The sequence below is a fragment of the Sus scrofa genome, chromosome 10 (genome assembly GCF_054392235.1).
Source record: "Sus scrofa isolate SSC_HxYL_T2T_F1_AM1 chromosome 10, Sscrofa_HxYL_maternal_Yorkshire_Landrace_v2.0, whole genome shotgun sequence".
NCBI classification, from domain to species: domain Eukaryota; kingdom Metazoa; phylum Chordata; class Mammalia; order Artiodactyla; family Suidae; genus Sus; species Sus scrofa.
Window position 1 is genome coordinate 94,327,425 of NC_139392.1, and position 23,342 is coordinate 94,350,766.

Genomic DNA, 23,342 nt, shown 5'->3' on the forward strand with positions numbered 1-23,342 from the left:
TTAGGATGAAGAGAGCAGACCTTCTAGACTTTTTTTTGGGACGTATGTTTATTTTTATCCAAGACAAAAATATATGATGTCTTTTAGTTTTCCTTGTCTCTTCCTCTTTGATTCATGAGTTATTTAAAATTATATTTTTAAATTTCCAACTATTTATGGACTTTTCAGATCCATGCTATTCTTTTTCATCTTTTTTTTGCCAGAGAAGTTACTTTGAATAATTTTAATTATTTTAAATTTGCCACAGTTGTTCTGTAGCTCAGAATATGGCCTAACTTGGTAAATAATCCATGAACCCATGACAATAATGTGCATTTTGCTGTTCAGGGCCTGGCGTTTTACAAGAGTCTAGCAGGTCAAGTTGGCAGATATTGTCGCTCAGATATACTAAATCCTTGAAGGTGTTTCACCAATTACCTCGATTGCTGAGAGAGGAGTATTAAAGCATTCGGTAAAATGGCATGTTTTTAATTTCTCCTCTCAGTTGCAATAATAGTTTTTCTTCCTTTTAAAAATAATTTGGGAATAATCATTTATTCTGTTACTCCAATTATTAAACAGGAATATTTGTACTGGTGGAGAACCTGGTTCATGTCCAAAATTCCTTCTACGAAACCCTGGGAGCCAGATGACTTCCAAAGCTCAGAAGGTGGGGGCTTTAGAATGATGACATACTGCCTGAAACAGATAACACATGAGGCCTCAAAAAGGTCTGAGTAAACAGCATAGAATCAAAAACATTATCTCTGCGGGGAAGCATGCAGATACTGGCATTCAGTGGGTACGGAAAGACTTGCATAGATAGCCTCATTTAGTTCAGTCCATTAGTGTTCCCTGTGAGCTACGACAAAACTTTCGGTTGTCAAAGACAGTTGGGTTTGGGAATTAGAGATAAGAGAGGGTGGGCCTGTAGAAGCTCATTTTTATAGCTATTAATACGAGAAATTACCATTAGATTGCCATTTGAATTTACAAAGAGCACAGGGGAGAAAAAAACAGATAAAGATGAATAATGAAATGATTATATAAAAGGAGCTGACGGGAAACACTCATGAGCTTGTCACACACTCATCTCCTTACGTCACTAAGAGGTAAATATGTATTTACCCACACCTATGTTTGTCATTCAAGCAACACATGTATTTCCAAACATGCTCATGCCTCTTGTTGAAAATCGAGGGTCTGATAAGGGAGTTATTAACTCTGGTCAATATTAGATTCTGCTCAGTATTTAAATCATCAGAAATACCTTCTCGCCTATTAGATCTTACAAAGCAAATTTTTGTAATTGAATCACTATTATGAAAGCACCAACAGAAACCTTTTTAGAGGAACAGCTTCTCTGTTTATTCCTGGAAACAGCGTTCTGTTAACTACATCTAATCAAAAGCCTGAAGAGGAGTTCCCGTCGTGGCGCAATGGTTAACGAATCCGACTAGGAACCATGAGGTTGCAGGTTCGGTCCCTGCCCTTGCTCAGTGGGTTAACGATCCGGCGTTGCTGTGAGCTGTGGTGTAGGTTGCAGACGCGGCTCGGATCCCGAGTTGCTGTGGCTCTGGCGTAGGCTGGTGGCTACAGCTCCAATTCGACCACTAGCCTGGGAACCTCCATATGCCGCGGGAGCGGCCCAAGAAATAGCAACAACAACAACAACAATTTAAAAAAAAAAAAAAAAAAAAAAAAAAAAAGCCTGAAGAAAGGATTCTTTGCCGGGCATGGACAGGGGCAGCCGGTCTCAGCCAGGCTCTCGAGATATTTGACGTCACTGATTGTGTCTTACATCCTGCTTTTACCTTCAGCGCTAAGACCCTCCGCTCCTTTGCCTGGTCCACTGACCGTCTGATTTGCTCTGTAAATCCAACCCCTGTTCCCTCCTCATTCTTAGTGACGCCTGTAGGGCGAGGAGGCCGGAAGCAAACTGGTCTCATGTAAACATCCTTACGCATGCGCAGCCTCTCTGCTCTAATGAAAGTATATTGCCAAGTCAATTTCAGGCTACATTTTAACCTAAAAAGCAATATTTTCCCAAATCTGTTTAATCTTCACTTAGTCATTAGCAGAGCCTGATAGACTTAAGGTTTAATCCACTCACACTCTTAATACCTACAAAAAATCATGGGTCACATGATCTTATTGATGGCATCCCACAGGTTATTAAATAATTTAAACATTGTCAAAAAATTCAAAAAATCTCTAGGATGTTTGGTCATGCAGAATAAACTAAACACTGAGACAATTAATGTTGCAACTGTGGCCCCCGCCCCCCCAGAAAACACACACACTGTGAGGCTTGACTCCTTTAAATAGAATATCCTGACACACTTCTGAATATCCATACAGATGACTTAGAGAACAAGTTAAATAAACAGCATTTTTTGAGAATAAGACTCCCTGGTGCTTTAAAGCTTCTGAAATGCGAAAATATTACTCAACACTCTCATTGCACTTCGAACACATTAATCTTCTTTCAAAACTTCAAATCGTCAATTTCTGGGACGTCTTAGCCAAGTTAAGATTGAAGTATCAAAGACTGTAGGAAAACACGCTTTACTTTATGCTTTCAAAAATAATGTATTTTATATTGTTTCCCTTCACAGTGTCCCCTCTCAAGAGTTCCCGCTCTGATGCAGCTGTTAAGAACCTGACTGCCACAGCTCAGGTGGCTCTGGAGATGCAGGTTCAATCCCTGGCCCAGCACTGTGGGTTAAAGGGTCCAGCGTTGCCGCAGCGGCGGTGTAGATTGCAGCTGGGTGCAGCCATAAAAGAAAAACAAACAAAAACGCCGAAAATCAAAGTGTCCCTTCTAAGTCCCCACCAGGCCTTTTCTTCTCATTTAGCCGCAGTGGCAGTGATGCCACTCTCTCCACCCTCCTGCTCTCGTCTGCCTCTGTCTTGCTGAGGCTGATGGCACAACAGTCCCACTTCTTTGGCAAAGACGGGAGGAAGCTGAGCAGCATACGGGAGAAATAAAACATACGTGCTGATTGGTGTAAATGGACTGTTTTAGACCTGGTTCCCCTATTCAGATTGTTATTTCGAATAGATCTGAAATATGCAAATGCATTTTGTCTTACGTAAGCCTAGGTAACCCTGTACGATCTCCCTTCTCCCAAGTCCTTCTCAGGGACCTGCTAGAAAGCAAAGCTCCATGACGACCCCACACGGGGCAGCTGCAGTTCACGTGGGGGAGGAGTTCATCGGCCCTGAGATGGGTTTTCTCTTTCTCGGCAGCTATGAAATTGAAGAATGGCTCAGAGGAATTACATCCAGACCTCGACGGGCAGAGAGACACCTGCCGCACGAATTACAATCCACGTGAATTTCATCTCTAGGCCAGAACTCTCTCCTGAGCTTCAGAAATGTGGAGCAACCATTTCACCGGCACCTCAAACGCGTGATTTTTAGAACTAAAAACAGCCGTCTCGTCGTATTGTACTAGAAGCCAAGAATTACAACGATCAAGGACAATAGCATCACCAAGCAATTAGCGTTGAACCTTTTTGCTCAGGAAGACGGAAGCGAACACCAGGAAATGATGAGGGCTGCGTAATAATGGAATAATAAGAACTGGTAATACTGACGTCGCGAATACTGGTGGCCCTGCAAGGTCCCTATGATGCGCCAGGCACCCTGGGGGCAGCCTCTTGTGACCCCCTCATTAGCAAAATCTGCCACGTCCAGTCAACTTTCACTTCCACGTGTTCGCGGGCTCAGATCGTCTCAGGCCCTCCCCGCCTTAAGCTTGTGACCTGGTTTCCGTATCCCAATCCTGCAAATCACCCGGCTCGTGAAGCCACCAAGCCCTCCGACAACAAAGCACGGCTGCTACCAGAGGGTCGCGCTTTTCAAGGTCTTCCCATTGCTCTTCGCATAAACGCCGCATTCTCGCAGCACTTGGAGTTTCCCTCCGGGCCATCGCTTCCCTGAGGCTGAGGGGAGCCCTGCCTCGTGGGGTGAGGTCTCAGACCCCTCAGCGCCCGGGCACACGCTGCTTCCTCTGCTGCCAAACCCCGCTTCGCTCGACGAACCTTTGCCCACCTGGCGTGGTCAGGGCCGCACTTCCGCCACCATCCAACCTACGGTCTAAGCATATGGCGATCGCTTCCTTCTCCTAATTTCTCTCTTTATTGACTTCCTCCTATTGTTCATGTACGTTTCTCTTGTTCGCCTTTGCCTTTGTCCACGGGTCCCTTTGCCTTTGTCCACGGGTCCCTTTACCTTTGTCCACGGGTCCCTTTATCTTTGTCCACGGGTCCCTTTAGCATGTTTAGTATATTTAAGACCGTTGATTTAAAGTTTTCAATAATCAAGAGTTTCCGTTGTGGCACAGTGGTTAACCAATCCGACTAGGAACCATGAGGTTGCAGGTTCGACCCCTGGCCTTGCTCGTTGGGTTAAGGATCCGGCGTTGCCGTGAGCTGTGGTGTGGGTCTCAGACGCGGCTCGGATCCTGCGTTGCTGTGGCTCTGGCGTAGACTGGTGGCTATAGCTCCCATTAGACCCCTAGCCTGGGAACCTCCATATGCCATGGGAGCGGCCCTAGAAAAGGCAAAAAAAGTAAATAAATAAATAAATAAATAAAAATAAAAAATAAAGTTTTGAATAATCAGCCTAATATCTGGCTTCTTCATGGATAATTTCCACCAACTTGAATGGGCCACGCCTGTTTTTAATGTTTTGTGATGTTGATAACTGGTCCGTTGAACGTGATCATGTGGTAGTTCTGGAAGTCAGATGCTCCTCTTGCTCTTGGTTGTTACAGCCTTTTCCTTGCTTGGTAACTCTGGCCATCGATTCCGTAAAGGACCGAATTCCCTGTCATGTGTGGCCACCGCAGAGCCTCTTCCCTTAGTCTGTGTGCAGCTTGCAGGGAACTCGCCTTTCTTGACCTTATTCCACTTGCATGAGGCCCTCCAAGTCCACCTGCATGGTCACAGATGGTAGGGTTTTCTTCTTTTTGCAGCTGAAGAGAATTCCCTTCTATAAGCCGCATCTGCTCTGTCCCTTCATCCACTGGGGGGACTTTAGGTTGCTTGCCTGTCTTGGCCCCTGTGAATAAGGCTGCAATGGACATGGAACTGCAGACCCTCTTGAGACAGCGTTTTAATTGTCTTTAGATAAGCGCCCATTATTGGAATTGCTGGATCGTCAACAGTCCTGTTTTTAAGGTTTCGAGGCCCCTCCACACTGTCTTCCATGGTGGCTGCACCTGTTTACATTGCCCCCAAGAGGGCACGAGGACTCCCTTCTCTCCACACCCTCTCCAGCACTTGTCACCTCTGGTCTTTTTGATGACGGCCATTCCGACAGGTGTGAGGTGATGTCTCCCTGTGGTTTTGATGTGCGTTTCCTGGATGATCGGTGATGCTGAGCATCTTTTCATGTGCCTTGGCCACCTGTATAGCTTCTTTGGAAAAACGTCTGTTGAGGTCTTCTCTCCACTTGTACATTGAATTCTTTATTTTTTTGAAATTAAGTTCTATAAGATTTGTTTCCTCTCTCTTTATCCCTGGAGCTCCATATGGCCCCTTGTCACATACCTTGTAACCTTACTCCTATTATCTTCTCATTTCTTATTTTTCATCACTGTTGCTTGGTTTTGTTCTGTTTTTATCTTCAAAGCTATTCTTCTTAGAGGACACTGATACTCTCTTCTTATTTAGATCAATTGCTTTTCAGGGCTTCACACTGTCTCTCAGACGACAGTTGTCTTTCCTTGGAATCCCAGAGTTATTGCTAAAGTTTTTGATATGTCACATTTTCTGTTTATTGCTATTCTTTCTCCCCTTGTGGGATTAAATCAAGTTTTTTTTTTCTTTTGTTTTTGGATTTTTTTTTCCCCAGAAAGGAAACATGTAAGTTCCTATTTTCAGCCCTTACGTGACTGAATGTGGGTTTATCTTTCGAACTTGATTGAAGATTTACCTGTTATAAACTCTAGGAGGAAAGCCATTTGATCTCACAGATTTGAAGCTCATACTCCTCAGTACTCTAGAATTTATTCTTACCCTGGAAAAATCGGATTCCTTTTTTGTTTGTGAGCATATTTTGTAAAGTCCTTTTTCTCTCTCCACCCCTCGAAGCTTTACAGACATTTAAATTTAATATTCTTTAAATTCATAATAATTGAGTCTAGGGATATCCATTCTCACAAAAATGTCCTTTCACAAATCTACCAAAGCTCAGCGGTTTAAAACAACCACCGCTGTGCTTATTGTCTTGGAGGCCACCTGTGGTGTGGGCCAGCTCATCGAGGCTCTGCCTGCTTCATGGGCCTTCCGTCCTCCCCAGTTCGTGGAAGGCCCTGGAAGCGCTTCTGTAAAGCTGCTGGTGGCGGGGGGTGGGGGTGGGGGGGGCTCCGTACAGCAGGTGCAGCTGTGCAGGCGCTGGACAAGCAGTAGGACGCGCTACACACTCCACACACACCATACACGCACACGCTACACACGTACACACACACACTAGGGGTCGAATCCAAGCTACAGCTGACTGCCTACACCACAGCTCACGGCAACACCAGACCCTTAACCCGCTGATTGAAGCCAGGGATTGAACCTGCATCCTCATGGATCCTAGTCAGATTCGTTAACCACTGAGCCACGACGGAACTCCCAACTTTGCATCTTTTTTAAGTAAATGTTTTTTCCTCAACATCCTTCTCATTTGGTATTTTTATTTATGGAAGGACTATACTTTATTTAACCAACCTACTGTTATTGGTCTTAGGTTATACTCAAATATTTGTTAACGATTGACTATTAACTTTGAAGACTATGTGGTTTACAGACTCTCTGTGGAACTGGCATTAATCCTTCTTTATTTTATTTTTTTTCCCACTGTACAGCAAGGGGGTCAGGTTATCCTTACATGTATACATTACAATTACATTTTTTCCCCCAGCCTTTCTTCTGTTGCAACATGAGTATCTAGACATAGTTCTCAATGCTATTCAGCAGGATCTCCTTGTAAATCTATTCTAAGTTGTGTCTGCATTAATCCTTATTTAAATGATTGTTGGAATTCACCAGTCAAGCCGTCTGGACAGTAGCTTCTCTTTCTTGGGATGTTTTGATCATTGACCCAATCTCCTTTCTCACTATTCATCAGTTCTGATTTTCTATTTCTTCGTGATGCCCTCTTGCATCCATGAATTAGAATATTAACAGTTTCCCTCTTTACTTTCAGATATGTTGCTTCATCTTGAAATAGCCCTTGGCTTGAAAACTCCTTTAAACTGTACCTCAGGACCTCACAGAATCACCAACAGATTCTGTCACGGTTCTGTAACAAGGCTTCTGTCTGTCCTGGATGTTCTAAGGGCGGCTGGTCTCTCAGAATGGGGTGACGGAGATGCTCCTTTCTGCAGGGCGCCGCCATCTCTTTTGTCTCTGCAGCGATGCTGTTGGTGGCATGGAAAAAAGAAAGGGAGGAATAAAGTTGAGAGGGAGCAAGAGAGGAGGATGTAGAAGGGAAGGAGATAAGGAAGGAAGGGAGGGAGGGAAGAGAGGGAGGGAGGGGGGGGAGGAGGGAGGAAGGGAGGAGGGAAGAGAGGGAGGGAGGGGGGGAGGAGGGAGGGAGGGAAGAGAGGGAGGGAGGAGGGGGAGGAGGGAGGGAGGGAAGAGAGGGAGGGAGGGGGGGAGGAGGGAGGGAGGGAAGAGAGGGAGGGAGGGGGGGAAGGGAGGAGGGAAGGGAAGAGAGGGAGGGAGGGGGGGAAGGGAGGAGGGAAGGGAGGGAGGAGGGAAGGAAGGGAGGGAGGGAGAAGGGAGGAGGGAAGAGGGAAGGGAGGGGGGAGGGAGGAGGGAGGAGGGAAGGGAGGGAGGAGGGAGGAGGGAGGAGGGAAGGGAGGGAGGAGGGAAGGGAGGGAGGTGGGAAGGGAGGGAGGGGGGAGGAGGGAGGTGGGAAGGGAGGGAGGGGGGGAGGAGGGAGGGAGGGAAGAGAGGGAGGGAGGAGGGGGGAAGGGAGGAGGGAAGAGGGGGGGGGAGGAGGGAGGGAGGGAAGAGAGGGAGGGAGGGGGGGGAAGGGAGGAGGGAAGGGAGGGAGGAGGGAAGGAAGGGAGGGAGGGAGAAGGGAGGAGGGAAGAGGGAAGGGAGGGGGGAGGGAGGAGGGAGGAGGGAAGGGAGGGAGGAAGGTGGGAAGGGAGGGAGGAGGGAAGGGAGGGAGGAGGGAAGGGAGGGAGGTGGGAAGGGAGGGAGGAGGGAGGAGGGAAGGGAGGGAGGAGGGAGGGAAGGGAGGGAGGAAGAGGAGAGGAGGGAGGGAAGCAAGTCTTGGTCGCAACTGATATTTGTCCGAGACGCTGGCACCGAGGGGCGTCCCCAGGGGACTCTGAGGTAAGGAAATGCAAAACGTCGGCTCCTGCAGATAAAATTTGACTAATAAAATTAGCTCAGAGCAAAATGCTTCTTTAGAGAAACCAAAACAGATGCATAATTACAGATGGAAAAGTACTGGAAAGGCACAAAGAGAAAATCAGCTTAAAATAGCATCATCTTTAATGGCTTGTGTTGATGTTTAAACATTGGATGTAAGCCGTTTAAAAAAAAAAGCACACACACATTTCGTGACTTCAGAGTAGCTCAGGGCCCCGGGAACTGAGCACACAGAGGAGAACGGCTCGTGTGCACAATACCGCCCACTAAGCGCCAGGTCCTGTCCACTGAGCACAAACATGCTTTAAACAGACTGTCCACACTTAGGCATCGGAGCATCTGACTAGGCATGTGCGATGTGCAGTTAGTCACTGAGAGTATTTTACGACTGATGGAATACGTTTCTGTTGTTCAAGAAGTCACTTAACCCCTTCTTAGTTTTTCAGCCTGTTGAATACTGGCGGAGAAGTCCAGTCTTACAAATCATAGGGTTTCTTTAACTCGTGTAACTGAAAATCTCATGTATTTCCTCCAGGCTTTCCTTTCCACAATTCTTTTTTTTTTTTTTTTTTTTTTCAAGATCTGTTGATTACCGAGATGTCCATATATTATTTTATTATTTTTATTTTTTGTCTTTTTGTTGTTGTTGTTGTTGCTATTTCTTGGGCCGCTCCCGCGGCATATGGAGGTTCCCAGGCTAGGGGTTGAATCGGAGCTGTAGCCACCGGCCTACGCCAGAGCCACAGCAACGTGGGATCCGAGCCGCGTCTGCAACCTACACCACAGCTCACGGCAGCGCCGGATCGTTAACCCACTGAGCAAGGGCAGGGACCGAACCCGCAACCTCATGGTTCCTAGTCGGATTCGTTAACCACTGCGCCACGACGGGAACTCCTCTTTTCCACAATTCTTTCTGCTGTTTTACCCTCTCTCTATATATATATATACAGTATGATATATGATAACCTATAATATTATATATTATTATGAATATATGTTTGCATATATATTCTATGTTTATATTTACCTATATGCACATGCATATATATTTAGAGGAATCTTCACAAAATATTGACTGTGAACGCTTAATTGCCCCGGCACGAATTTGAGAATAAAGTCCACTTCCTTCTGTGATTCAGGAATCCCAGAACACGGTCCCCTATTGTTCATCCAAATTATGTCCTCGTTTCAACAAGGCTGTTGCCTCCTCGATGCTGTGATTGATTTTACGACACAGTGCAAAGTGCTTACGTGTGCAAAGTCCCTGGAATAACCGAGGGCTGACCTTCAAGGCCCAGCCTTCTTCACACACCTGCTCTTGAGCCTTGAAGGCCCTAACGACTGCTGCACAGGTGGGAGAAAGCTGGAGCAGCCACGAAGAAGCCACTGACTTCCATACGCTTGGAATCTATTTAAGCAGCTGGCACCTCTGCACATACAAGTCCACGGAATCGTAAGGAGTGAATGGTGAGAATACCGAAAGCTACAGCATTTCAGATACAGCCCCTGTGCACACGTTTCCTAAACATATTTTCAAACCGTCTTCCAAACAACACAGCTATTTTTAGTCCCATCTTTGACGAAGGAAAGAAGAAATGCCAGAAGGTTTTTCAACCTGTTGACGGAAAAGCCATCACTACTTGCTAGAAATCCCGACACACAACCTCATAAATGAAGCTCGCTGCAAGGATGGTAACGATGCTGTTACAAACCCAGGTGTTCATGAACTTGACATGGAAACATGTCAGTTATAGGCACTTCTTTCCTCGATGGAAGAAACAATTGACAAACGGTTAACGACGTTCCTATTTGCTTTTCCTTGTTAATTTTAACTGAAATCTTTCCTTTCCCCCAATAATGCTTGAGAGAGAGAGCGTGCACACAAATGAAGAGGTTCCCAGACACCATTCCCAGTGCAGACTCCAGGTCCAGGGCACTGCCTCTGAGCTGCTCCTGTTTCTCCCTTTGGTGGGTTTTTCAGAAAGTGCTGACACTGCTGCCTAATTAAATTTAGAAAAGTTTAGCAGCTCATTTATTTAGCCCACCGTACGGAGAAAACAATGCCACATTGACTGTGTTGGTGACAACCTGAGAACTGCGAATGGAATCCCTTTACAGAGTCCAACCTGAGCTGTGGAGATGAAACCTTTTAGAGCTCCTGGGAGTAGTGAGACTCCCGGAGGCGGGAGGATGCTAATCCTGCGCTCCCCTGGAGGCTGAGGACCCCTCTTTAGCGTCTCGCCCAGACATCTTGTTAAAATACTGAAAACATAGTACGACTTTTAAGCAAAGGACCCAAAATGACACTGAATCCCCAGAACTTTTCCTCTCCCTCACTTCTCTCCAGGTTTTGTCTGTCGCCTCCACCGATTCCCTAGTGGCCCTGCACGAAAGGTCCTGTGATTTCTGGCGGTGGGTTTTCACCAGAGGAGTTGAGGAAAATAAGTGAGTCCTTCTACGGGGCTTGGCTCACTGGAACCTGATGGATGACTTTGAGGGTCTACCCCTGTTTGCTCACCTGGCTGAGTCAGATTTGGGTATTTTCCGTCGCATCTCTTGCAAAGACACGTGTGGGTTTGTGGATGGGGTTGCATCCCGGTGCTTCAGGGCAGGTGCCCTTTTCCTCCGAGGTGACGTGCTGAAATCCTGCGGTTCAGATAGACTCGACAGAGGAGCGGAGTGCGGGGAAGATGCCGGCGGTCCCCAGGCCCTTGGCTCTCGCCCTGTGCTCAAGGCTGGGCTCAGTCACGGACCTTAGCGGGCAGGAGGGCGGGGAATGAGCCTTTCCCACCGCGCTTGTGAACTCAGGTGATGGGTCCTATATGCACCCCCACTTCGGAGGACTTCTGCTCTGTCCCTTTCTACCCCAAGAATGGCAACTACGAAAGCGAACTTGGAAGGCAGGGGTGAACCTGGGGGTGTGACTCTCCCTCTGCGTCCTGGAATGTTTGCACAGGGCAGAGCAGCTCAGCAGCCTGCGGGGCAGGTGGAAGGGAAGTCCACCCCCGTCTCGTTACTGGGCCCCTGGTTGCAGAAGCTCAACTTCTCTCCTAACGTGGACTTTATCCTTGGGGTGGGCGTGTCTAGGAATTATTCGTAGTTATTTCTTAGGATCTGCCTACAAATATGTCTGAATTTTAGATGCATGTACCTATTGTCAAATTTGTGTACGTCGTCTTCTCGTCTCTAGTCTATTTCCCAACTTCTCCCACGCACAGTGTAAACACGACAAACCCCGGTTTCCACGGTTCTGTCCCTCCTCCTCAGTGAGCTTCAGAGAGGCAACCATGTCCCTGAATTCCTCAGTTCCTAACTTTTCTTTATCCCATTTTATTTTATAAATAAATCAACAAGTATGCACCTGCATCACTTTCACAGTGGCGTAAACAGCATCATCTAGTTATGTGTTCTCAGTGTTTTCTTTACCAGCTGGGCTTCCTCTCTCTCCTTTTCTGCATATTCTCACCCACAACTTCTCAGCCCCTCCCTGTTGGTAATTCACACTCATAACTGAGTAGATTTCCCAATATTGTCTCTATATTCATGGAATGAACGTAAAATCTTGTAACAAGATAAATAAACACACGCATAGTTAGGGGTTTTTCTCTCTGTTTTACGAAAGTTGTTTCATATTTCACACACTTTTCTGCATCTCGCTTTTCTCCTGTTACTGCTCTCTTGCAGGAGGAATCCCAGGAAATCCTAGTCGTTCTAATTCGTTCCTTTCTGCGGCCGGGAAGTGCCACGTCCTGCGATAGCTGCGTAAAGTATTCCGCCTGACCGCTCTGGAGGAGAAGTTAGTGTTTCCTCACTCGTGGGTTAAAGAGTGGGGGGCACTGGGAATTCACTGCAGAGAGTTTAAGAACAGGGTAAACCTGGCTGAAAAGTGGACGGCTTTCATCACCGCTCCTCGGCAGCTGGAGACTCAGACTGCTGGGCCAAGCTCCGTGCATCTTGAATACATCTTGCTAGAATGTCCACATATGCTACTTCAAATTTCTGCCTCCAGTGCCTGGAAGTGCATTTTTCCAACGGCTGAAATTGTCGAGCTTTTAAACTTGGGTCGCATGGGGAAAGAGTTATCCTGGAACCTTAAAAGCATGTAACTGCCTACCAGTGAATCTGAAAATGTTTCCTAGACATCAAGGCCACTTGAACTTGCTTCATGATCTTTCTTAGATTAGATGTCACTAAATTGACTTGCGACATTTTTATTTCGTTAGTGATCCACAGCTTTATTGAGGTGCAGTTCATATAGAAAACCACACATATCCAATGTACACAGTGTGATGAGTTTGGACGTATGCACACATCTTGGATCCATCAGCACGATCAAGTTCATCAACAGGTCCGTCGCCTCCAAAGGCCGCCTCCTGGCCCCTCAGGGTGTGTGTGTGTGTGTGTATGTGTGTGTGTGCGTGTGTGTGGTAAGAACACACCATAATTTCCACCTTCTTAGAATCTGTAAGTGCACAAAACAACCTCGTTAACTTTAGGCACCACCTCAGTGTGTACAGATTTCGTCCAAATCCATCTTTGTTGGCGACATTTGACTACACCAAGAGGTGAGTTTTTCTACAAATACGTCCACCTTTTCTGGCATTTCTTCTGTGGGTCCAGCTTTGGTATCAGCCTCCTCCCGCGCCGCGAGATTGTCCATTTCATCCGGCACCTGCAGCCCTAAGAGCGCTCTTGTTCCTGCTTTGCAGTCAACAGAGCACTTATTTTAAACTACGTCATAAAATAAGGGAATTGGCTTATTTTTTTCCTGATAATCCGTTGCAACCGCAGCTTGTGATAAATAACTAATCTCTCATAAATAAACCGTTTGAGGCATAACGTACATGCAGTAACGTACACGCACGGCCTCCCTGCGAAATGCTCCCCTCTGACCTTAGGTGGACAGTCATTTCTCATCTCAGCCCAAGGCCTCTGGCAATGTACTGATCAGATTGCTGTCCCTGCAGATTAGAAGTGTCTGTCTTAGAACTCCATATAAATGAGAGAGAACTGAGTACCTCCTAAGTCCCCGTCTTTGCTCAGCATGACGTGTTTGAGAGCGTTTATGTTGCTGTATGCATCTGTAGTTCAGTCCTCTTTACTGTCAAGTGGTTTTCTGGTATGTGAATATGTGTTATTTATTTTTAACCCAGGCTACACGGTTGCATGTGTAAGTTGTATACATTTTTTCATCATTGTGACGACACTTCTATGCACATTCATAGAAAGTGTTTAGATGAATTAGTGCTTTCATTTTTCTTAGCTAAATTTCTAGAGGTGCCATTGCTGCCTCACAGGGCCACTGCAGATTGAATATTATAAGAAACTGGCATTCTGGCTTCCTAGGTCTGGTGATCCTTTGGACACCCACAGCGGCAACGTGGCAGCTGCAGGGTGTGCCGTGATAGTGCATTGGATTTTTTTTTTTTTTTTTGGTCATTTTAGGGCTGCATCCGTGGCATATGAAGGTTCCCAGGCCAGGGGGTGAATCAGAGCTGCAGCTGCTGGCCTACACCACAGCTACAGCAACACCAGATCCAAGCTACATCTTCGACTTACCCCACAGCTCATGGCTCTACCAGATCCTTAACCCATTGAGCCAGACCAGGGATCAAACCTGCTTCCTCGTGGATGTTAGTCAGGTTCGTTACCACCGAGCCATGACGGGAACTCTGTGCACTGGATTTTGTTTCTAGATCGGATAAAGAGACCGAGTATCTTTCCCCGTTTATTGGGCTTTTGCATACGGTTTCGTGAATCGTCTGTGGTGTGTGTTCTGAAAAAGGGCCTTCCTCAGATACCTGTTTGCAAGGCATCATCTCCCCGCCTGCAGCCTCCCTTTCCGTTCACCTGATGGTGTCCGTCAAGGAAGAGCAGCTTTCCCTTTTGAAGAAGCCTAACTTACAACGGTTGAGAAATGAACCGGGCATCGTCTGCAATGCAAACGAAGGCCGAGGTCCACATCCTTCCTCAGCTCGCGCTCGGCTGTTTTGACACAATTCGTCGTGGAGCCTTTTCTGCCATTGGGTTACCTTGACATCGTTGTCAGAATCCATTGACCAGATATGTTCGGGTTTATTTCTGGCTTCTCTGTTCTGTTCTATTGCTCTAAAGCGCAATCCTTCTACCCTTGGCAATCTTAATTAGTAGGGTTTTATAGTGAGTTTGGAAATCAGGCGTTGCAATTTCATCAGTTGTGTTCATAGCTTTCAACATTGGATTGGTTATTCATGGCTTCTTGAAGAATCATAGCAAACTTATAATTGGCATTGCAGTTTCTATCCTGAAGTGTGCTGAGATACTTTTAACAATACATTGGCCTTATGGATAATTTACGGAGACTTGCTCTCTCGGCAGTACTGAGGCCTCTAATCCACGAGCGTGGTCTACATCTCCAGCTTTTGAGACGAAAAAAATTCTCTCAGCGAGGTTTTGCAGTCATTAGAACAGAGGTCTTGCACATGGTTCACTGAATGCATTGTGAAGTGTTTTATGTCATAGATGCCATGGCCAGCAGTATGTCAAAATATATTTTGCAAATGCTTTTGATAAAAGCAATTTATGTGTAGGGGTGCCCTATCACAGGGCTGAATTCATTTGTGATTTTGGTAACTTCTTGTTCATTATTTTTGTTTTTCTATGCACAATGACTATGTACCCTGTGACTGAATAAAGCATCACGTCTCCTTTCTAAGCGGCACGACTTTCATTTCTTTCTCTCTGCACGTTAGAGGCTCGCGCTCCGGGACAACGGTGAGTAGACATCGTAAGTGTGGTTGTGACTCTGCCGGTTCCGGATCTCAATGGAAACATATCTCGCCTTTCACTCTGTCGAATGTTAATTGTAGGGTTTTCATACCTGACTTTTCCATGTGGAGGGAATTTTCTACCTCTCCTGCTTTGCTAAGATTTTTTATTTTTAAGAAGAGTGGATATTAACTCTTGTAAAATAGTTTTTTCTTCCATTGGGGTGATTAAAGTATTTTGATCCATTATCCTTTTAAAACAGTGAATTACACAGACTGATTTCCAAATTTCAAAGCAACCTTGCATTTATATCCTACTTGTCTGTAGTGCATCTTTCTTTGTATAATGTGTCTCTCTTTGCTGGGTTCTATGAAGGCAGGTTGTAAGGAACACAGTCCAGAGTCACAGGGACATTTGCAGCTTTCCCTTTGTATGATGGCTTTGTGAAGCTGGAGTCGAAATAACACCAGGCTCACAAAATGAACGAGAAAGGGTCCCTTCCTCCCTATTATATGAAAGCATAGAATTGATATTATTTCTCCCTTTTATTCAGCAGCGAAATCAATGAGGCTGGCATTTTACTTGGAAAATTTTAAGCTGTGAATTCAGGTTTTGCACCTGACTGGGGGCTGATCACATTTTGTCTTTTTATTGTTGTCCATTTCATTAATTTATATGACACAATTAATATGGCTGTTCCACCTAAATTGTCAGATTTGCTGAAATAAAGATGTTTTGAATATTCCATAATTGTTTACACGTCTTTAGTGGCTTTCGTGAGCCCCCTTTCATTCATGATATTGGCCATTTGTGCTTCCTAAATGTTCTTTTTCCAGTGTAGCTAAATGTTCACCAATTTTACGGAGCTTTTCTACAATCAGACTTTGCAATGCCTTTAGTTAATGTTTTATGTTTTCTATGTTTTCCAATCTTTTCATTATTTAATGTTTTCTGCTTACTCTGGGTTTACCTTGATCTTCATTTTGTAACATCTTCCAGTGAGAAGTAACTTGATTGGTTTAGATTTTTCTCTCTTTTAGAATAGTTGAGCCAGAATTTCCCAAAGGCAGTCTGGGGTTTCCTGAGATTCTCTAAGGGTTCTGAGAGGCTGTAACTGGGATCGCAATAATTATAAGACAGCTCTTGCACCATTGTAGCGTTGTTGACATGTGTACCTTCAGTGCAAAAGCAATGGGAGGTTAACTGTGGGTGCCTTAACAAACCAAGGCAGGGAATGCAAACTCTACTAATTATCATATTACTCAGTGCAATGGACCCACATTTCAAAAAAAAAATGACTTTGTCACTGAAGGCTGTCTTAGGAAAAGCAAGGAAATATTTTATTAAATGCAGACCCAAAGTACACATCTTTCCAAATACCGTGCAGGATGAATTGGGATGTTTGCACACTACACTCCTGCCTCAGACCAGCGTGTGGCACTGTCTTGAGAAGAGCACTTCAGCACTTGTTTGAATTCCGAGACAAATCAGCAGATATTGTTTATGGAACCCCATTGACCTCAAGTCTCACCAGCAGCTACGGTTATTCGGACAGGGGTGTTGGTGTTTTCTCAGAAATGAACGGCGCAGACCTGGCTCTGCAAAAGTCATTGGTACCCAGTCGTGAAAATTTTAATGTTGAGTGCTTGACAGTTTCTCTGTACGTCAAGACTCTTCCAGTGAGAACAGAAATGGTATTAGCAACGACAATTTTCCGATTTTTTTTTCTGGCCACGCCCACAGCAGGCGGAAGTTCCCAGGCCAGGGATTGAACCTGCACCCCACGAGGGACAGTGTCAGATCCTTAACCCACGGAGCCATCAGAGAGCTCCAATTATCTGATATTATTAATGAAATGCATCATCATTGGGAAGCTCCGAGCAACCGAGTGACCTAATGTCGGAAGTTACGAAGCCAGGCGTTGGGAAAAGTTCCATTTCTCAAGTCACAGCTCCTCCGCTGACAGTTTTTCTCGTGGTATGACGGCACTCAATACAGGACCCATAAATACGAGGTGACTTGTCGGCACTGCTGGATGGATGGCTAAGCCGAGGTTTTGTTTCAGCATTTCGCCCCTCCCTGCAGCATTACAATTGCTTCCTACTCGACGTCACGGTGATTTAGAAAAACTGCCTGTACCCGGTCTGTGATGAACTATCCGCTCACACAGTGCAGCCAAGGGGGCCTGCAGAGCTGACTTTGAATTCTTCTAGAAGCCATATGCTTTGTAGTATTTAAGTGAAAAAATAACAACCCCTCCCATCATTTCTGGTTCCTGAAAAAAAGAATTTAATATGTTTTTGCAGCTCAATAAGAAAGCCTTACAATCTGCTTAATGAAATCTGCGAATAGAGTATGTGTTGTTTGCAGGGGTTTTTTCCTTTAAGAAAACAGGCAGGTTAGTCAGTTTTCTGATCCGCAAAATTATGCCAAGTGAGGCCCTTGCAGACAAAACTATATTCTTCTAAATGAGATAGTCTTTCCCCATTTGTTAAGTTTACAGCTTCATAATTACTCGCAATTATCATTACGTGTTCCCAATATGCCCCCATCTTTTCTGTAAGGCCCCACGGCATTAAACGCCCCTCCCCCAGGTAGACTTCCCAGCAAGGGTGTATTTGTGCCTCTTACCGATGGGACAAGAGGTTCCTTTTCAGACTCGAGAAAATGAGAATTCGGCAGAGTCATAGTCGGCCATTGCTCCTCCCACGTCTGTGTGCCAGTTCCTTCCTCACGTGAAAACGAGAGGAAAAAAGCAAAAGCACACGCTTAAAACCTAATAGGCATTGCTTCTTCTTATGTCTTGACACTTTTTTTTTTTTTTTGCCTCACCCGCAGTATACAGACATTCCTGGGCTAGGGGTCGAATCCACCCAGGTGGCCTGAGCCACAGCAGTGACCACGCTGGGTCCTTAACCCACTGTGCCAGCAAGGGAACTCCCTAAGCAGAGCCTCAACAGAGCAAATGTCTGACTTCTTATCAGAACAGACCATCTTGGGAACCCGTGTTTTTACAACGTTTGTTTTCTTGAATTTCTTTTCTGCTATAACTAGAAAATGGTGCAGGGGAGGGGAGGTCACTTCATTTCAGGTCCTTTTTTTAGGACCTTCTAAGTCAAGGGAAACACAGAGCTGGGTCGTGAGCAACGCACAGAAGTGTGTACAAACGCCGTGCAGTTACAGGAAGGCAAAGAAGCCCGCTGGCACCAGCGCCAGCCAGGCCCTTGGGCCGCCTGGTGGTGGAAGGAGGCGCATCTCCAGGAGCAGCGGCATCCAAGGTATCTTGCAGAGATTCGGCGCGGAGGGGCGAGAAGGAAACTCCGCAAAACCTTGGTGCAACCCACCAACAGCTGCAGTTCCTACCGTTTAGCTTCCGCTCCATCAGGGCTCAGGCGGCGAGCCCACGCCCGAGGCTGCGAACCCGCAGGCCGGCAGATGCCGTCAACGCTCTGTCCAGACCATCACACTGCGGGCCGGGGCCGCTGGCTCCGGAGACCCGGAAGGCACATGCATGCGTCACCCTGGGCCGGAGCTTAGCCTGTTTTTTTGGTCTGCAGACTTGGTCGCAGAAAGCAAACCTTGTCTTTTCTGCTTTCTAATTGCTTTGAGCCCAACTTGACGTGTTTCATTTCCAAATGTTTCCTTTCCGATTTGACGAACATATATCATTTACAAATGATTGTTTCCATGCAAAATTGCAAGAGTTAGCTAATAGTGTTACCGTACTGTCCTGTCTAACTCCACGCCGGTGGCACGCTAGCATATGCAATTTATTCTGGTTTCACAAATCAGTGTTTACCTTATGCTGTACCTGCAGATATACAGTGGGTAGGAGATGCTAATTGAAAATGTCACGATTTTTCAATCTAATTAGTATAATTGCTCAGACAACAAAAGCAGGAGAATTTGCTTTTTAATATAAGTTTATTTTCCATGATTGCTGGAAAAGGCTATGGTCATTACGTTTCCTAGGTAACCACGAGACTAGTGGTTGTCAAGCCTCTGAATCTCTCGACATATGAAAGCATTTGTGAAGATGAAACCCTGAGAAAAATGCCAGGTTCTTGTCAAAGACCTTTTTTTTTCTTGTATCATTTGTTCCAAAAAAATTTATGAAGTTGGACTTCAGATTTTTTCCGTTCTAATTGTGAATCCAGTCATGCTTGAGTCCATGCCTCTTTAAACTGCGCTTAAACTCGGATAGAGCTCAACCCTGACTGTCAGAAAGACTCAGCTCGGGCTCCACAGAGCTCCCTGGAGCCCAGGGTGGTAGAGGAAAAATAAATATCGTAGGTATGCGTTACTTGAGGGGGAGGATGCACAAAAATCAAGCCAACGGTGTGAAAGTCGAGCTATCTTTTGAGAACTTTATTTCAAAATTGCTGATAACGTGAGACATTCACTAGGAAAAATTTTCTGCAAGTAATATAAGTTTAGAAACAAACTTGCAGAACAATGTTTAACGGTATGTTTTCTTGCCACTTGGATCCTGGAACTGCAGGCAGACAGGAAATGCCCCTTCTAATACTTTACTGTATTGCTCTAACCAGGGAAGGTATCGACGGGAAGTGAAATGGGAAAGTAAGAATTTGCTGTAACTGTTTGCTTCCATGCCGCAAGAAGACCCCACATCCCAGGTCTATCCCGTGACCTGCAGCAGCGTCCTGGCCATGGAGGGGCCCCTCCTTGTCCCATCATCAGGCCGGCAGTGTGACTGCTATGGGTCTGTGCCTTTCACCTATCCTGAGCGGGAACTCAAAGTACTATTGCCTGGTCTGTCTGGGCCTTTTGTTTTGCCCTTAGGAGAATAATGTGTTCTAGATAAAAGATGCTTCCAGCTGGGTTCCAGGATGAGAAGGGCCCGGGCAGAGTGGCACCCGGGGCAGAGCTGCAGAACCACCTGAGGGGCAGAGTGTGAGCTGCAAGTCCTGTGAAAGGAGCCGCTGAGATCTGGGGGTGGTTTGGGGCTTTGGCCTGGCTGTTCATCCAAAGGTTGCCAGCCCTCCCCTTTGCTGCTGTCCAGCCTGCAAACCAGTCTCCCGTCACTACTTACTTCCAACACTTGCTTTGTTTTTTGTTTTTTCTTTTTTTGGCTTTTTAACGCCGCACCTGCGGCGTATGACAATCCCCAGGCTAGGGACTGAATTGGAGCTGCAGCTGTCAGCCTGTACCACAGCCACAGCAACACGGGATCCTTAAACCACTGAGTGAGGCCAGGGATCGAACCCACATCCTCATGGAGATGAGTCAGGTTCCTAACCTGCTAAGCTACGATCAGAACTCTGCTTTTGCTTTTTAATGATTGTATAATCTTCCCCTGTGAATCCTTCTCATGATCGAACCTTAGCCCAACCTCACTTTTCTAAGCCTGATAACCAGTTGGAAGAACTTGACTCAGACCAGGGACCGGGTTCTGGCTGGACCCTGGCAGACGCCTTCACTCGCCTAGGGGGTTTTCATCTGCAAATAGCGCGAGATGCAGCTGGACCTTCTACTTGCTTTTTCCACATGTGAGTTTTCCCAGCGTTTATGAATCTCTCTTCCTCCAACTCATTCACTGAACCTCACATTTAACACCCAGGCATCAGAGCAATGCAAACTTAAATGAGACAATTGCAATTTTTTGCTTTCCTTTCCATTGTATTAGCTCTTTATCTAAGAGAGATGTAAATTCCTTAACCAGGGGAACGTGTCCCTAATTATTTTTCCTCCCTTTGCAATTACCCTGCACCTACCGGGTGTGCCATTGCTGCTAGACTAATTGATTGATGAAAAGAGCAAGCTGATGAAAGTCTGAGAGCTGCATGAAGACATTAGCAGGACAGGTGTCTGATTAGTTCTCGGCCACTCCTTGCCATGCGACTCTTCTCGGAAGCCTGGGCTGCAGCTGGAGGCTAAGCTCTGCCTCTCGGGGGCTGGCAGCACTTCCAAGCCGTAGCTGCCCCCCCAATCTACGAAAAGCGAGGAAACGAAGCGGAGACCCTGGCCTTGGGAAGAGGCGGCCGTGGTTTCAATAACCTGTCCTTGGCCACAGTTAAACAACTGGTTGCTATTTGGAGGTCAGTGGTCGTCACGTAGCTTGGCTTGTCATTGGGTGACCTTGGCTCCTCGGCGCCTGGTCCTCCTTGCCTGGAATGCTGCCCAGTTTCGGGTCAGCTGCGCTCTGGCACACGGCCATGGCCAGTTTCCTCCACAAGCTCGTTGTTTAAGCAAAGATCGCATGACCTGGGTTTGGGCTCTTCCATTTCTACCATTTTCCAGCCTAATTACAACTTTTTCATAGGGTACAACATCTTAAGACATATTATGGAGCAACACCCCCAAATAACTTCTCTTCTCTGAAGAGCCAAGGGTCTGGAATCTCGGGGCGAGCCGGTGATGGGACGGGGCCCCTGCAGGAGGGGGTATCTGTGCTCGTCGGAGGTGAAGGTGCGTGAGAGCTGGACGAGCAGCTCTGTGGATGTCACGCCAGCACTTGCCGCCCGTGGGGCGGGGAGGGGAGGAAGTGACAGGACGGGACAGGGAGGAAGCCAAGGGGCTTCTGAGCTGAGATGATGCCGGTGACCTGAAATAGCACTAATGACTAAGTAGTGTCAAGGCGCTGAGAAAGCAAACGGCAATGATGCCTCTGCAGTGCCCAGGACGGGCCTGGAGGGTCCCTGCCAGCCTCCCGGGGCTGAGAGAACAAGCCACATGACACGCGGAGAACGATGTCAAGAGTTACTAGAAGGCTCACACCGGCAGTCCACAGAGAGCCCTCCGACAGCTCGGGGAGGGGGGATCTGGCTGAGCATCCCTCGGGCCGGATGAAGTCGTTAGATAAGTGGGCTGCGAGGGGAGGAGAGAGACCCCAGGCCCTCGGCTTCCCCAGACCCCCTTGTTTAGGTTAATCTCAGACACTCTTCCCTTTCACGTTAGAGGCCAAAGACTAAAGCCGGAAGGCGCCTGGAAGCAGCGTGGTGACAGTGTCCTCCACGGGTCAAGATGGCAGGGGGACGCAGCAGGCCTGGTCCCTAGGGTTGAGGATGGTTCTGGACCAGGACAGACAGACCGCCCCCAAAGCTGCACACAGATGTCACCGCCTCGAGCAGGTTCCAGGAAACCCTCTACCTGCCGCTGGACTAGGACCAGTGGAAGCTTTAGCTGCGGTATTGAAGTCGAGTCCGTTTTAAAATTGTGCAGCGTGGCCTCCAGAAATGTTGCTAATGCCACTTCTCGACGAGGAATTGAAAGAAAGGGATATTCTGCACCAAGAATGTGTGGACCAGGTTATCCCGGCACTGAAATGTCTGCAGCTCCTGCAAGAGTCAATTAGGAGAGAAGCAAATGCAACGAGTGACTATTCTAGCACCATTTTATGCCGGGGAGCCTCTAGGATAAAAGCACAGCGCGCTGGGAGAAGGACGCTCTGGTCACGTGCGGGAGGGAGTGTTGACTGTGGGACGCAAGTGGGTAAACCTCCAAAGGTGTTTTTGGTGATAGAAGGAGCGAGTTCTCCTTCTCTGCCTAGACGGCTACACGCAAGACAAGCTCCTGATGAAGCAGGTGTCCTGAAGGGCACAGTGCTAAATGCCAGTGTTGTATTAATTGTCCCCACGAGTCACTGGCGGGCTCACAGTATCTTTCAGACGCACAATTGGCCGCTGTGAGGGGGAGGCAAGAGCCTTGATCGAGTGCTCTGCGTTGGGACACGTTAGCATTGCTTTTTCTTCCAAAGGCGGGAGACATTTTTGACAGAAAAAAAAAAAAAATCTCTAAAGAAGCTGATGGAAAGAGCAACATCCCTCTTCTCCCCAAAGAAATAGATCCTTTTCTTCTTTCTGGCTTTTGGAAACCATGAGAATGAATTTGGAAGACGGACTCCTCCCAGTGACTGTTTCACACTAATTTTATTTATATTTAATCATGAATCTCCCTTAAAAATAAGGCTGGAGGGGGTCACCCTGGAAACAGTAGCATAGTTCAGCCATGCTCTGGGCAGTATTTGGCACCGCCAAGCGTGAGAGGCAATCTGTCTTCCTTGCATTTCTGCAGACAAAACGCAATGGCCTCGGACTGTTAAAAGGCCCTTTCGGAGAGGGCTCCTCTCCCTTCCTTTCAAAGCGCGAGCTGGCAGCTGGAGTTTCTGGCTGAGCGGCTCAGCTACCGCGGCTCCCATTTGGCATTTGCTTTCGAGTTCTGCTGTCTGGCTCATCAGAACCAGGCTAGGTTGCAAGACTTGTATTGCCA